Source organism: Dermochelys coriacea, chromosome 3, assembly GCF_009764565.3.
Source record: "Dermochelys coriacea isolate rDerCor1 chromosome 3, rDerCor1.pri.v4, whole genome shotgun sequence".
NCBI lineage: Eukaryota > Metazoa > Chordata > Testudines > Dermochelyidae > Dermochelys > Dermochelys coriacea.
Genome location: NC_050070.1, coordinates 92483064 through 92498084, shown reverse-complemented (window position 1 = coordinate 92498084; position 15021 = coordinate 92483064).

Genomic DNA, 15021 nt, shown 5'->3' with positions numbered 1-15021 from the left:
ACACAGAATACAATATATTTGAAAATGAAGAAAAACATCCAACATATTTAATACATTTCAATTGGTATTCTATTGTTTAACAGGTTTCAGAGTAGCAGCTGTGTTAGTCTGTATTCTCAAAAAGAAAAGGAGTACTTGTGGCACCTTAGAGACTAACAAATTTATCTGAGCATAAGCTTATCTGAGCATAAGCTGAGGCATCCGATGAAGAGAGTTGTAGCTTACGAAAGCTTATGCTCAAATAAATTTGTTAGTCTCTAAGGTGCCACAAGTACTCCTTTTCTTATTGTTTAACAGTGTGATTAAAACTGCGATTAATCACGATTAATTTTTTTGTGTTAATAGCGTGAGTTAACTGCAATTAATCAACAGCCTAATTGCAACTAAGCAGTGATACAGATTTATTTTATTACTCAAGGTTGGAGTGAAAAATGTACTATAATGCAGCAGTTCTCAACCGGGGGTCCACGGACCCCTATGGGTGCGTGAGCCCTTTCAGGGGGGCTGTGGAGCTCCACCACTGAAACCCGGTGCCCCAAGTCCCAGCACTCCCTGCCCCATGGCTTCCATGGGCAGAGTTGAGAGGGTACAAGGGTGTTGCCCCTCCAAACTGCAGTGCTTAACCCAGAGTGGGGTAGTCCTGGGGGCAGTTCCACCCCCCCCCACACACCCCTCCTCCTCTCCCTTAGCCCCCCTCAGGCCCTACCCTCTAGCCAGATCCTAGGCAGGAAGACAGAGCCAGGCAGTGCGGTGCTGGTGGTGCCATGGAGTGGGTAGCTGTGGCATTCCCCCATCTGCTGATGGTGCCTGGGGTGCATCTGCTTCTCAGCTCCCAGCCTCCTTTGACTGCTCACACAGCCAGCAGAGCCCTTGCGGAGTAGCTACCAGCACACAGCCCAAGACAGGTGGGTGGCCTGATGAGGTGAGTCGGGGGCGGAGGTGGCACTCCCTCCCTGGACCCTGCTGTGCAGAGCTGGCCCAAGCCCTGTCGGCCCTTGCTGACCCTCCCTCCCCCAACAGAAGTCAAACTATGCTGATGCCCCAGGGTCCCACCCCTGGCCTGGAGCCCCACTCCCAACCCCCAGCATTGGGTCCCGGAGTTTTTCTAGCATGTTGAGGGAGGCCTCAGAAAGAAAACGGTGAGAACCCTTGTGTTAGGGGATTCTCCTACTGATTTGTGTGTGTATGTGTCTCAGCTTTGATAAATCTCCAGAATTCACACTGTATGACTCTGACATGGAGTAGGATTATTCCCTTTTTCCAGAACAGATACTCCTCTTTTCTGTCCCTCTGCACGTTTTAGGTGGACAGTAGGTTGAGAATCTTCTCCCTTTCGTGAGCCACTGCTTTGTGGTGAGGCTTCTCTGACTCATAAAGTTGCCTTCATTATGCCCCAGATGGTACCAAATAGCTGGTGTTGTTAAGAACTCTTCCTGAGGGAAAATACAGATCCCCCTCCTTCCTGAAAATTATCAGGCTATGGATGTCAGTAGTTTGCAGTTACTCCCTCAGAGGAGAGAGAAGGGATGCAGAAGCTGTAGGAAGGCATCCAGGGAAAGAGCAACAGGGTTTGAAGGAAAGTAGGCCACAGAGGCCAGAAATAAGGTCCCTGGAGTGGAACCCACAGTTGTGAGAGGGCCTGGGTTCCCTAACCAGCTGCTGGGAAGGCAGCACTAGACCTGGCCTTGGATGTGGAAGGCTGACTGGAAACCTGGAAGGGAAACACACAGTGACCTGGCTAGAGGGTCATGCCACAAAGACAGAGCACCCTGAATCATAGAGAGTGAGAGAGAGAATGGTGGCAGGGTGCACAGTGAGCACCAGAAGGGGGTTTTGTACCTCGAAAGAGCTAATCCCCAGAGCAGCAAGAAGGAGCTGGTCAACCAGTGAGGAGACCCTGTGACATCCTGGCGGTGAGATGCTTAAGCATACTCCATGAAGATGGAATCTTCTGAGATTTTAGCTGTTAAACTCTAGCAAGTGTCTTCTGAGCAGGTACAAACTGCAGGTTTTTTCCCCCAAGGTTTATAACTTGGCCAAATTTGGAGGAATTTTCACGGTGATGGCAAATGCTAATCTGTGACACAAAAGACACACGTGAAATTTCATGTCCCTGTTCCAAAGCCTGGAGGCACTAGATCTTTCCAAGTAAAAGGTTGCCAGAACTTTATTAACATTAAAAAAACTTATTTTCCCCTTGCTTTGTTCTCAAAGAGCTGAACTGCTTAGCCTGAAATTTTCCCAAAAAATTCAGGCTGAGACAGACACGTGGCAAGGAAAATTTTTGTCCAAACAGTCTGGTAAAATTTATAAGCAAATGAAAACAGGGTCTTATAACGGGAATGCCAGGCAGTCTTAATAATAGGCAATGCTACCAGTCCCACCTATATTATACTAGGAATTAGTATGTTCTTTAGAAGCAAAGTACTAAGAATTTCAGACAGTGTATTTAATAGAAATGTGTTGGTCTTCTTTTTCTATTCTTGGGAAACAGCAAAGAGTGAAGTGAGAAGTTTGAATTGTAAACCTGTAAGTGTGTGCATAAATACACACATATGAAAGTTTGAAATTGGCACATTAAAAATTAGAGGTTCTTAATACTAATTAATAGACTAATCTGAATTTATTTTTAAATTACTCACAGTGTTAACATTTCAGAGGGAGATTTTTAAAGGCACAGGTCACAGTTAGGAACCCAACTAATTTAGGTTTTTTAGTGTGAGTCGTGCACTTAACTGCCTTATACCTTTGAAAATCTCCACTTATATTTCTTATTTGAAAACACTGAAGATTTTTAAAATTTAGTTCAGATGCACACCAAGGAAACACATACAGTAATTTGTTTCAGAGTAGCAGCCGTGTTAGTCTGTATTCGCAAAAAGAAAAGGAGTACTTGTGGCACCTTAGAGACTAACAAATTTATTAGAGCATAAGCTTTCGTGAGCTACAGCTCACTTCATCGGATGCATTTGGTGGAAAAAACAGAGGAGAGATTTATATATACACACACAGAGAACATGAAACAATGGGTTTATCATACACACTGTAAGGAGAGTGATCACTTAAGATAAGCCATCACCCACAGCAGGGGGGGGGAAAGGAGGAAAACCTTCCATGGTGACAAGCAGGTAGGCTAATTCCAGCAGTTAACAAGAATATCAGAGGAACAGTGGGGGGTGGGGTGGGGGGGAGAAATACCATGGGGAAATAGTTTTACTTTGTGTAATGACTCATCCATTCCCAGTCTCTATTCAAGCCTAAGTTAATTGTATCCAGTTTGCAAATTAATTCCAATTCAGCAGTCTCTCGTTGGAGTCTGTTTTTGAAGCTTTTTTGTTGAAGTATAGCCACTCTTAGGTCTGTGATCGAGTGACCAGAGAGATTGAAGTGTTCTCCAACTGGTTTTTGAATGTTATAATTCTTGACGTCTGATTTGTGTCCATTCATTCTTTTACGTAGAGACTGTCCAGTTTGGCCAATGTACATGGCAGAGGGGCATTGCTGGCACATGATGGCATATATCACATTGGTAGATGCGCAGGTGAACGAGCCTCTGATAGTGTGGCTGATGTGATTAGGCCCTATGATGGTATCCCCTGAATAGATATGTGGACAGAGTTGGCAACGGGCTTTGTTGCAAGGATAGGTTCCTGGGTTAGTGGTTCTGTTGTGTGGTGTGTGGTTGCTGGTGAGTATTTGCTTCAGATTGGGGGGCTGTCTGTAAGCAAGGACTGGTCTATCTCCCAAGATCTGAGAGAGCGATGGCTCGTCCTTCAGGATAGGTTGTAGATCCTTGATGATGCGTTGGAGAGGTTTTAGTTGGGGGCTGAAGGTGATGGCTAGTGGCGTTCTGTTGTTTTCTTTGTTGGGCCTGTCCTGTAGTAGGTGACTTCTGGGTACTCTTCTGGCTCTGTCAATCTGTTTCTTCACTTCAGCAGGTGGGTATTGTAGTTGTAGGAATGCATGATAGAGATCTTGTAGGTGTTTGTCTCTGTCTGAGGGGTTGGAGCAAATGCGGTTATATCGTAGCGCTTGGCTGTAGACAATGGATCGAGTGGTATGATCTGGATGAAAGCTAGAGGCATGTAGGTAGGAATAGCGGTCAGTAGGTTTCCGATATAGGGTGGTGGTTATGTGACCATCGCTTATTAGCACCGTAGTGTCCAGGAAGTGGATCTCTTGTGTGGACTGGTCCAGGCTGAGGTTGATGGTGGGATGGAAATTGTTGAAATCATGGTGGAATTCCTCAAGAGCTTCTTTTCCATGGGTCCAGATGATGAAGATGTCATCAATGTAGCGCAAGTAGAGTAGGGGCATTAGGGGACGAGAGCTGAGGAAGCGTTGTTCTAAGTCAGCCATAAAAATGTTGGCATACTGTGGGGCCATGCGGGTCCCCATCGCAGTGCCGCTGATTTGAAGGTATACATTGTCACCAAATGTGAAATAGTTATGGGTCAGGACAAAGTCACAAAGTTCTGCCACCAGGTTAGCCGTGACAGTATCGGGGATACTGTTCCTGACGGCTTGTAGTCCATCTTTGTGTGGAATGTTGGTGTAGAGGGCTTCTACATCCATAGTGGCTAGGATGGTGTTTTTAGGAAGATCACCAATGGACTGTAGTTTCCTCAGGAAATCGGTGGTGTCTCGAAGATAGCTGGGAGTGCTGGTAACGAAGGGCCTGAGGAGGGAGTCTACATAGCCAGACAATCCTGCTGTCAGGGTGCCAATGCCTGAGATGATGGGGCGTCCAGGATTTCCAGGTTTATGGATCTTGGGTAGCAGATAGAATACCCCAGGTCGGGGCTCCAGGGGTGTGTCTGTGCGGATTTGTTCTTGTGTTTTTTCAGGGAGTTTCTTGAGCAAATGCTGTAGTTTCTTTTGGTAACTCTCAGTGGGATCAGAGGGTAATGGCTTGTAGAAAGTGGTGTTGGAGAGCTGCCTAGTAGCCTCTTGTTCATACTCCGACCTATTCATGATGACGACAGCACCTCCTTTGTCAGCCTTTTTAATTATGATGTCAGAGTTGTTTCTGAGGCTGTGGATGGCACTGTGTTCTGCATGGCTGAGGTTATGGGGTAAGCGATGCTGCTTTTCCACAATTTCAGCTCGTGCACGTCGGCGGAAGCAGTCTATGTAGAAATCCAGGCTGCTGTTTCGACCTTCAGGAGGAGTCCACCCAGAATCCTTCTTTTTGTAGTGTTGGCAGGAAGGTCTCTGTGGGTTAATATGTTGGTCAGAGGTGTGTTGGAAATATTCCTTGAGTCTGAGACGTCGAAAATAGGATTCTAGGTCACCACAGAACTGTATCATGTTCGTGGGGGTGGAGGGGCAAAAGGAGAGGCCCCTTCAAATCAGCGGCACTGCGATGGGTACCCGCATGGCCCCACAGTATGCCAACATTTTTATGGCTGACTTAGAACAACGCTTCCTCAGCTCTCGTCCCCTAATGCCCCTACTCTACTTGCGCTACATTGATGACATCTTCATCATCTGGACCCATGGAAAAGAAGCTCTTGAGGAATTCCACCATGATTTCAACAATTTCCATCCCACCATCAACCTCAGCCTGGACCAGTCCACACAAGAGATCCACTTCCTGGACACTACGGTGCTAATAAGCGATGGTCACATAACCACCACCCTATATCGGAAACCTACTGACCGCTATTCCTACCTACATGCCTCTAGCTTTCATCCAGATCATACCACTCGATCCATTGTCTACAGCCAAGCGCTACGATATAACCGCATTTGCTCCAACCCCTCAGACAGAGACAAACACCTACAAGATCTCTATCATGCATTCCTACAACTACAATACCCACCTGCTGAAGTGAAGAAACAGATTGACAGAGCCAGAAGAGTACCCAGAAGTCACCTACTACAGGACAGGCCCAACAAAGAAAACAACAGAACGCCACTAGCCATCACCTTCAGCCCCCAACTAAAACCTCTCCAACGCATCATCAAGGATCTACAACCTATCCTGAAGGACGAGCCATCGCTCTCTCAGATCTTGGGAGATAGACCAGTCCTTGCTTACAGACAGCCCCCCAATCTGAAGCAAATACTCACCAGCAACCACACACCACACAACAGAACCACTAACCCAGGAACCTGTCCTTGCAACAAAGCCCGTTGCCAACTCTGTCCACATATCTATTCAGGGGATGCCATCATAGGGCCTAATCACATCAGCCACACTATCAGAGGCTCGTTCACCTGCGCATCTACCAATGTGATATATGCCATCATGTGCCAGCAATGCCCCTCTGCCATGTACATTGGCCAAACTGGACAGTCTCTACGTAAAAGAATGAATGGACACAAATCAGACGTCAAGAATTATAACATTCAAAAACCAGTTGGAGAACACTTCAATCTCTCTGGTCACTCGATCACAGACCTAAGAGTGGCTATCCTTCAACAAAAAAGCTTCAAAAACAGACTCCAACGAGAGACTGCTGAATTGGAATTAATTTGCAAACTGGATACAATTAACTTAGGCTTGAATAGAGACTGGGAATGGATGAGTCATTACACAAAGTAAAACTATTTCCCCATGGTATTTCTCCCCCCCACCCCACCCCCCACTGTTCCTCTGATATTCTTGTTAACTGCTGGAATTAGCCTACCTGCTTGTCACCATGGAAGGTTTTCCTCCTTTCCCCCCCCTGCTGTGGGTGATGGCTTATCTTAAGTGATCACTCTCCTTACAGTGTGTATGATAAACCCATTGTTTCATGTTCTCTGTGTGTGTGTATATAAATCTCTCCTCTGTTTTTTCCACCAAATGCATCCGATGAAGTGAGCTGTAGCTCACGAAAGCTTATGCTCTAATAAATTTGTTAGTCTCTAAGGTGCCACAAGTACTCCTTTTCTTTTTAGTAATTTGTTTAAAATTTATTCATTTTGCAGCCTCTTTCTGCACCTAAGTGGAAGTTTGTCTTTATTTTTAATTACACGGTTTTGATCAATCTTACAAATGCTCTGAAAAGACAGAAATTCTTACTACTTAGGGCACCTGCACCTTACTACATAATGCAAGAGGCTGAGAGAAAATACTCAATTTTTTCCTTAAAGCTGAACTGTGAATTGTCATCGAATTTACCTTCCTTTAAAGGATATGTTTTGCAGCCTGAACATGTTCAGTGTCTAAGGTTTCTATAATTAATACTGAGCTACATTTTCACCAAATTGATTACAAATGGCATCAAGTAAAAGTTTTCATAATATTTTCCCACTTTTGTCTTGACTAGTACAAATAAGGCAAATGAGAAAATTTGGGAGAACTGCTAAATGTTAGTATAATAATTAATAATTAATTAATTATATGTCTTGAAGCTGTACAACTACAGCCTGGTCATTTTATCTCCAAGAATGCTGTCAAGGAATGGAATGCCTATTGTAAAATCTTTGGAGCAGGCACTGTTTTCCTATATGTGTTTACCAGGACCTTTTGGAACCCTTAATTGAAGGTACAGGATTGTTGAATATTTAACTTTATATTTTATCCAACAATTTCTCAAGATATCTGAGTTGAATATGTTTAGAGTTCTAATCTAAACAGAGTTCTAATCGATTCGCTTTCATTGTCATTCAGGTGTCATTTCCTTGGAATCTATGGCGCCACAAATCTACTAGTTCTCCGGTCTTCCAGCAGAAACATGGTAGCCAGGAAGTAAGTTTCTAATGGAATATCCATCTTTACAATGCTGTGTTCATCTTTACAAAGCTATGTCCTACCCATTATACCTTAATTGTTCTTGTAAATCTCTCATGTTCTGTGAAGGTCAGACAGGTATTGAGTAACTTTAATGGTTTTTAACTACACCAAAAAAATCACCACAGAAAGGCAATATATTATTTAATTGACTACTGATTAGGCATTTTAAATGTTCCTAGCAGTGAACATTAATCATTCAACAAATTCAAATTTAAAAAGATGCTCAAATATAGTTGAAATAGGTATTGAAATATTCTGTGTGATGCTCAATGGTGTATTCCACCATTACAAGGCTCTTAAAAATCCCTTACTATTAAGCTTACAATCCCTTACTTATCTAGCTTTTCTCCACACTTCATTAAATTGAATTATAATTTATTTCCCTTACTATAACACCTTCTTAAAATACTGAAACAGCATAACTCCTAGAGAAGGTGTTACACAGAAGGCACTGTGCACAGAGTCTCTTACATGGTTGCAGTCTGTTTTCATTAACTGGAAGAAGAAAAGTGGCATAGCAATATTAAGAAAATTAGTTATAATGTTCTAATCTGGAAATCAATATGCAACTGGGTGTGAGCACAGTTAGTAAAATTTTATGTCTCAGCAGTCATGACAAATTATCATCTGTTTTAAGGTAAAGTTGTTTTTATCTTTACTCAATTTAGTAACTGCACCAGTTTTAGGAAAGCTTTATATGTAAAAGTACTAGAGATGCCCTTTCATTCTGAAAATGTCAAATGAAGTTCAACAGTATTAATTAAGTCACTCTTCTCCTTCTCCCCTGTCCACCAGCCAAGCGTCTTACTGTCATTTTAATGGATAAGATGCTACTGAGTTTTTAATATAACTTATTTAAATGGAAGCCTCTCAATCTACAGAGTTTTCAAGATAGTCACTTTCAAAACTAATCAAGTAAAAATTGTTGTGAAAGCTTATTTATTTAGATTTGAATAATAAAATACAAAGTTTTAGGTACCCTGACAACTGAAAAAAATCCCAGCAGCGTTAAATAATTTGAAAAGGAACTCTGCCAGCCTGCCACCTACAAAAAAAGCTCCTTTCCACTCTTTCATCATTCTCAGAAACACACCAAAGTTGGGCTATTTCAGACCAACTTGGGAGTAAGTGAGTTCCAGAGTCCTGGTGCCTCAGAAAGAATGCCCAGCCAGCAGCTGCCTTTCTTTTATAATGTGGAAAACCCAGCAGGAACACTTCTCTGACTGCAGCTGTGGCAGTATGGCACCAGCTTCAGTCTCCAAATGGTTTTAATGTGTAGTCCTATCGAGAGCACATTGCAATTGTCTAATTACGAGGCAACAAAAGTATGGATAACAATGGCAAAGTTAATATCTGAAAGGAAAGATCTCAACCTGCTAGTCAACAATACCTTGATCTTGACCAGAACCTTACTTTGCTACCACAGAAGCAGACAGCCTGCCCCTAATCTGATCAGTCTTGTTCTCAAAATAACAAGAAATTCACCTCATCATTGGTGGAGGAGAACAGTATTATAATGTCCTACCTGATCCATTAGGGATTTGGTCTGTTGGTGGAACAAGACTTCCCACAGAATTCTCTGGAACCTTTCTAGTTACATTAATCTCCCCGGGCAGACCACCTAAACAGATCACTCCTCCCCAACAGCGGAGATGAGCCCCAGCCTCAAAGTGCAAAGAGGTCCATGACATAGGTTTAAGATCCAATTTCCTAACCTCCAGTCCTAATAAAACAACAAGGTTCAACATGCTGTATGAGTTGAGCCAGTAACTGTACAGGCTAAGCCCATGATCATCAATGGCCAGGAAATCCTGAGCCAAGTCAGAAGATGCATTATCCATACTGTTACCCAGTACATATAGGTTATATACAAACACCACCATTAACAGGAACTATGTGTATAGTATTAATATGGTATAATTGGATATACAAACCCCACACTGGGCCTGAAGGGCTTAAAAGGCAATACTGGGCCCAGGTAGCCCCACCCCCCCGAGCTTGCTGAGCATGCTCCGACTGGAGGAGTAGATTAAAAGGAGCTTGGCAGCCCAGGCAAAGGGATGGTGGACAGGCTGCAGGAGAGAGGAATTCTCCACCAGGAAGCCAGACAGGAGGTTGAGCCCGAGAGGCCCACAGGTACCCAACAGCCATCACCCTCTTTGAGAACCAGCAGGTCCTACAGGGCCCTGCTCCATTTGGCTCTTCTTGTTAAGTGATTGACTGTTTGGACTATAGGAACCACAGTCAAAACGGAAGCGATATATAGGTAGGAAGTAACCCAGGGCACCAGACTTAGACTCACTGCAGGGAGGACCCTGCTGGTGTTGTTTCCCACAGGGACCTGGTGGAGAGGGAGGCCCTAGGTTCACCGACCATCCCCTTAAGGGCTAAGGCCCAGATGCGGGTGGGGAGCCGAAGACTTCCAGCTTAGGGTCAGGAACAGGCACCTCTACTACCCTGACAGAAGGCAAGAGGCCTGAATTTGGGTGTGTTAGCCACTAGGATGCCTGGCCTTCTGAGCACCCTATAATGCATGGTATAGGATGTGGTCACCGTAGTTTCCCAGGCCTGAAAGTAGGCCGGGATGGGGGGTGGGAGGGATGGACAGAAATGTATTTTGAGAAGTTGCTGAAAACCAGCAAAAGCAGGTGGCCCAGCAACAGCAGAACCAACTGTTCCACCAGCTTGCTGCCCAGCAACTGATTAAAGAAATTGCAGCAAAGCAGTATGAGCAGCAACAGTGGCTCATCCAACAGATGACAATACTCCTACAGCCAGCTGGGGCAGCAGTAAGTCTCACCATGCAAAGCAGAGGTACAGCGCCAGTGCCATCCATCCTGGTGAAATTGACAAAGATGGAGGCCACGATAACCCAAAGGAATTCCATGTCATGTTCGAGAGGGTTACTGCTGCTGCTCAATGGCCCATGGAAAGCTGGGCCACCCTATTGGCCCTCTACTTGACAAGCCTGAACCAGGCTGCATCCCAGTGCCTTGACACAGCAGCCACCCAGCATTACACTCAAGTCAAGACAGCAATCCCAAGCATCTATCCCAAAACAAGAAATTTCCACTTAGGACTTGGCCCCAGGCTGTCACCCAAAGTGTGAAAGAACATTGCTAGTTGCACAGGGGTTCAGGTGGTGAAGTTGTCATGGAGCAGTTCACGCAGATCCTCCCCATGGTGGTGCATGAACTGGTGGTGAGACACTGTCCCAAAACACTCACAGTGGCTGTTGCCCTGGCATTGAACTATCTGATGTCTCTCAGGTCTGAAGCAGAAATGCCAAAGGATGGCTTGGCACACCTGAGGGCCCATGCACTATTGATTCCCAAATCCAGCTGACGGAGTCCTGGGGAACAGGGGTGCCTGACCCCAGTGTGGGAGAGTACAAAGGCCTGGAGAGGAGCCCAGAAGCCGACCTACAGCCTGCTAGGAGAGATCCGGGCCTGGAAGAGCGACCTTACCCACAGGGGCCATCCCCATTCTAATCTGGGGGCTTGCTTCAGCTGTGGGCAACAAGGCCATTTCTGGTGAGACTGCCCATTCATAGACTGTAATTTTGGGTAAGCCTGGACAGTAGACAATTGGGTTTGCAAGAGGGGTCCCAGGGAAAATGTTTGTCCCCAGCCACATAGACTAACATTATAAGACCTGATAGACTCTTGTTGCAGCCAGACCCTGGTTAGGGAACAGCTGGTGGGGCTGGGATGGAAACACAGAAGTATGCTCTACATCCAGTACATTCATTGAGACATACATCCCTACCCAACAAGAGAGATGAGGCTGATTGCAAAACCACAGCAAGATGATGCAGGCCAGAGTGGTCAAAGATCTGGCCTATCCAGGGGCAGGACTGAAGATGTTTTGAAGAGGTTGTCCAGAGATGGGGTGGCGCATCCCTAGAAGAGGCATAGTCGAGGCCTAAAGTCTCTGGAAGACAGGAGATGGCCACAGTGGCTGAGGAAGGGCACTACGAGGGAAGTGCCCCACCTGTGGGCAGGACCATTCTTGTAGGTGAATGACCATGCACCAGGGTCTAACTGAAATAGTAAAGGCCCCCTACCATCCCTCAATGTGGACTTGCTGTCTGGTGAGACAGACTTCATAAAAAAATAAAGTAATGGCCCAACCTCAGGTTTATGAATAGTTTGTCTGCACAGACAACACAATACTTGACCTGATTTCAAACTGGTTGAGGATCAGGCATATCAGACCATGAAGGCTTCCCAGATGAAGGAGGCAAGAATGCAGCTGCTAGTACCCAGGAAGTTCAGAATAGGTTCTCCAGCTGGCCCAAGAGAAACCATGTAGGGGCCACCTAGGGAGAGAAAAGACTATGCAGTTCTATTGGCCAGGCATCTACTCAGAGGTGTGTGACTTTTGCACATCATGCCCCAAATGCTAATGGACATGTCAGGAAAAGATCCCCAAGGCCTCCAGTACCACTTCTCATCAGAGGGGTTGTTTCATGTTTGAGTTAATGATGAATCAAGATTGTCGAATAACAGGCTCAATTGGAATTGGAATTATTTAATCAAAGATTATCAATCAGCACTAAACAAAATACAGAAAGAATAGATATATTACCACCCTTTGATCTGATAATGTGGTAAAGAGCTGACTCTGTCTCTCTTCACTGGAAGAACGTGCAGTTTCATTCCCCAACTAAGTGCCAACAGCAGTGTCATTATATAGGGTTTTCAAACAAAGAGCCCCTCTCCACCAAAGAAACATATGTTCTGATATGATTTCTATACATTCTCAGTTGATCTGATTTATATATGAAGGCATAATTATTTACAGCTGAGAGGACTAACAATTCAAGATAGTACCTTTCAGTGGGTCTTTCTTCCCCCATAATCATTCTTCGCTATCTGCTGTAACAATCATCCCTTATCAGTTTCCCAGGTTTATATATGCTTATGTAAGCATTCTATATATGTGTATATATATGTGTGTGTGTATTTGTGTTCTCAGACTATCTGCAGTTTATAGACATAGAGAGACTCCACTGATTATTAGATACAGTGTAACTCACAGAATTCCGGAATAGGGTTACTCATTGGTCAAGGACCATGTTCTGGGCCTTACCATTAAACATACTTTTTGTTAATATCCTAAAGATTCTAAAAAATAATTAATATATAAATGAATCAAATATACAGAAAGAAAAGGACTAAAAGGGTTAATATTTACTAACAGGGTGCCCTTTGAAAGGATAGGCATGGATTTGGTGGGCTCATTAGAAAAATTTGCAGCCAGGTACAAATACAAACTGGTGATACTGTATATGCAACCTGATACCCTGAATCCATCCCTCTTTGACCAGCTACAGCCGTCGTTGTCACTGGTGAGCTCCTGAAGGTGTTTTTGCAGGTGGGGATTCCCAAAGAGATGCTAGCAGATCAGGGACACAACTTCACCTCACAATTAATGAAGGAGCTATGCAAACTACTACAGGTCAAGTCCTTGAAAATGTAAGTAAACCACCCTCAAACTGATGGATTGGTGGAATGATTCAGACCCTGTGAGGTCTGTAACAGCATTAACAAACTCTATTTATGGCCCCAGCCACCACTAAAGGAGGACAGAGTATCACACTGTGGGTTGTACAAACTCTAACACATCTAAGTTACTTTGTGAACATAATAGAATCACTTGTGTGTGTATTTGCAGGACAAAGGCCTACATTAAGACAAGAGCAAGTGAAAGAGATAATGTAGGGGAAGAGGAAAGATGAGGGAGAAGATAGTGGGGCTATGTGATCACTTTGGAGGCTAAAGCATGTATCTTGAGATCTGGCCACACTAGATCATCTCTTTTGTGGGTAACCACCTCTTCATTTCAATAACAAACATTCAAATGTCAAACTTCCTCTCCTTGAGAAAGGTGGTAGAGATGAAACAGAAGGAACAATTAATTGGCTGAATGGAGCACCTGTTCTCCGGGGCCCGTTGGGAGCTTGACTGGGTGGGTTTGGAGACTACTCCAGTTCTTAAATGATGCTCAGCGATATGAATATATGTTAAGACTCATAGGACCTATGCTTATTGAAGAAGTTTGTGTTCACTGAACCCTAACATTGGGACCACCTGCTCCTATCTCTCCTGTTCGCCATCTGTGTGGTGCCCCAAGCATCCACAGATTTATCTCCATTCAAAAAAAGAAAAGGAGTACAGACTAACACGGCTGCTACTCTGAAACCTGTGATTATGCAAGGCTCTCCATTCAAGTTATTGTACAGGCAGCAGCCACAGGGAATTCTGGACCTCCTGCACAAGATGTGGAAAAAACAAGACTCCATGGCAACCAGCATTGTGTGGCTGGTTATCCAGCTCCAAGAGACATTGAATACCCGGGTGGGAGGAATTGCAAGGAAAACCTGAAACGGGCTCAGCACAAGTTATGAAAATACGATCCTCTATCCACTAAACGTGCCCTGAATTCCATTTTGCACTAGGAACTGTGGCTGCTGAAGAATGTACTGTTCGAGTATTCTCTAATAGTTTTAAAATAGTTTTAAATTTAAATTTAGGGCTTGAGGTGTTGAGCTGACAACACTGGAAAATAAAGTTCAATATGTTTATCCATGAAATTCAGCACAGGCAGAAGCAGTAAAAGCTTCCCCATGGTCTTCAGTTCTGACTTGGAGGAGATCATCTACATGGCACCCAAATGAGATGATGATTTCTATGATGTGTACACCTGTCCTCTAAAAACTGCATTGAGACTATGTTACCAGATGGTTACAAGTTTCCTTCATAGCTGAAGTGGGTGGTATCTGAACGAGTGATGAATATATTATTTATTAACTGTTTTTATATCCACAGTGCCTAGAAGCCAAAATCAAAATCAGGGCCCCATTTTGTTATGCACTCTATTATATAACACAAACTATGTTAAAAGAACATCATTAAGAATGCAAAATAAAGGACTCGAAAGTTAGAAAATGCCAGAAGAGAGGCTGCCTATGCAACCTTGATTCTCCACCCCACCCCCCTTTGTGCATATGCATTATAATAGTCTTTAATTACATTATCCCAAACTGTTTTCCACCAAACATTTCAGTGAGTAACTGAAAGCAATATTAGGTTGTTACTCTCTAGGCAGACAAAGAGTTCCACTTTGTGAGTACACTAAGTGCAGTTCACATCTTCAGGGACGCATGATCCTAGAAGCAAATAGATAAACAGACTTTGCAAAAGGTTCCAAAAACCAATCACTCCTTATTTTAGCGAGCATAAGAAACACATAGAGAAGACAAAACAATAAAACACATGAAGACATTTCCC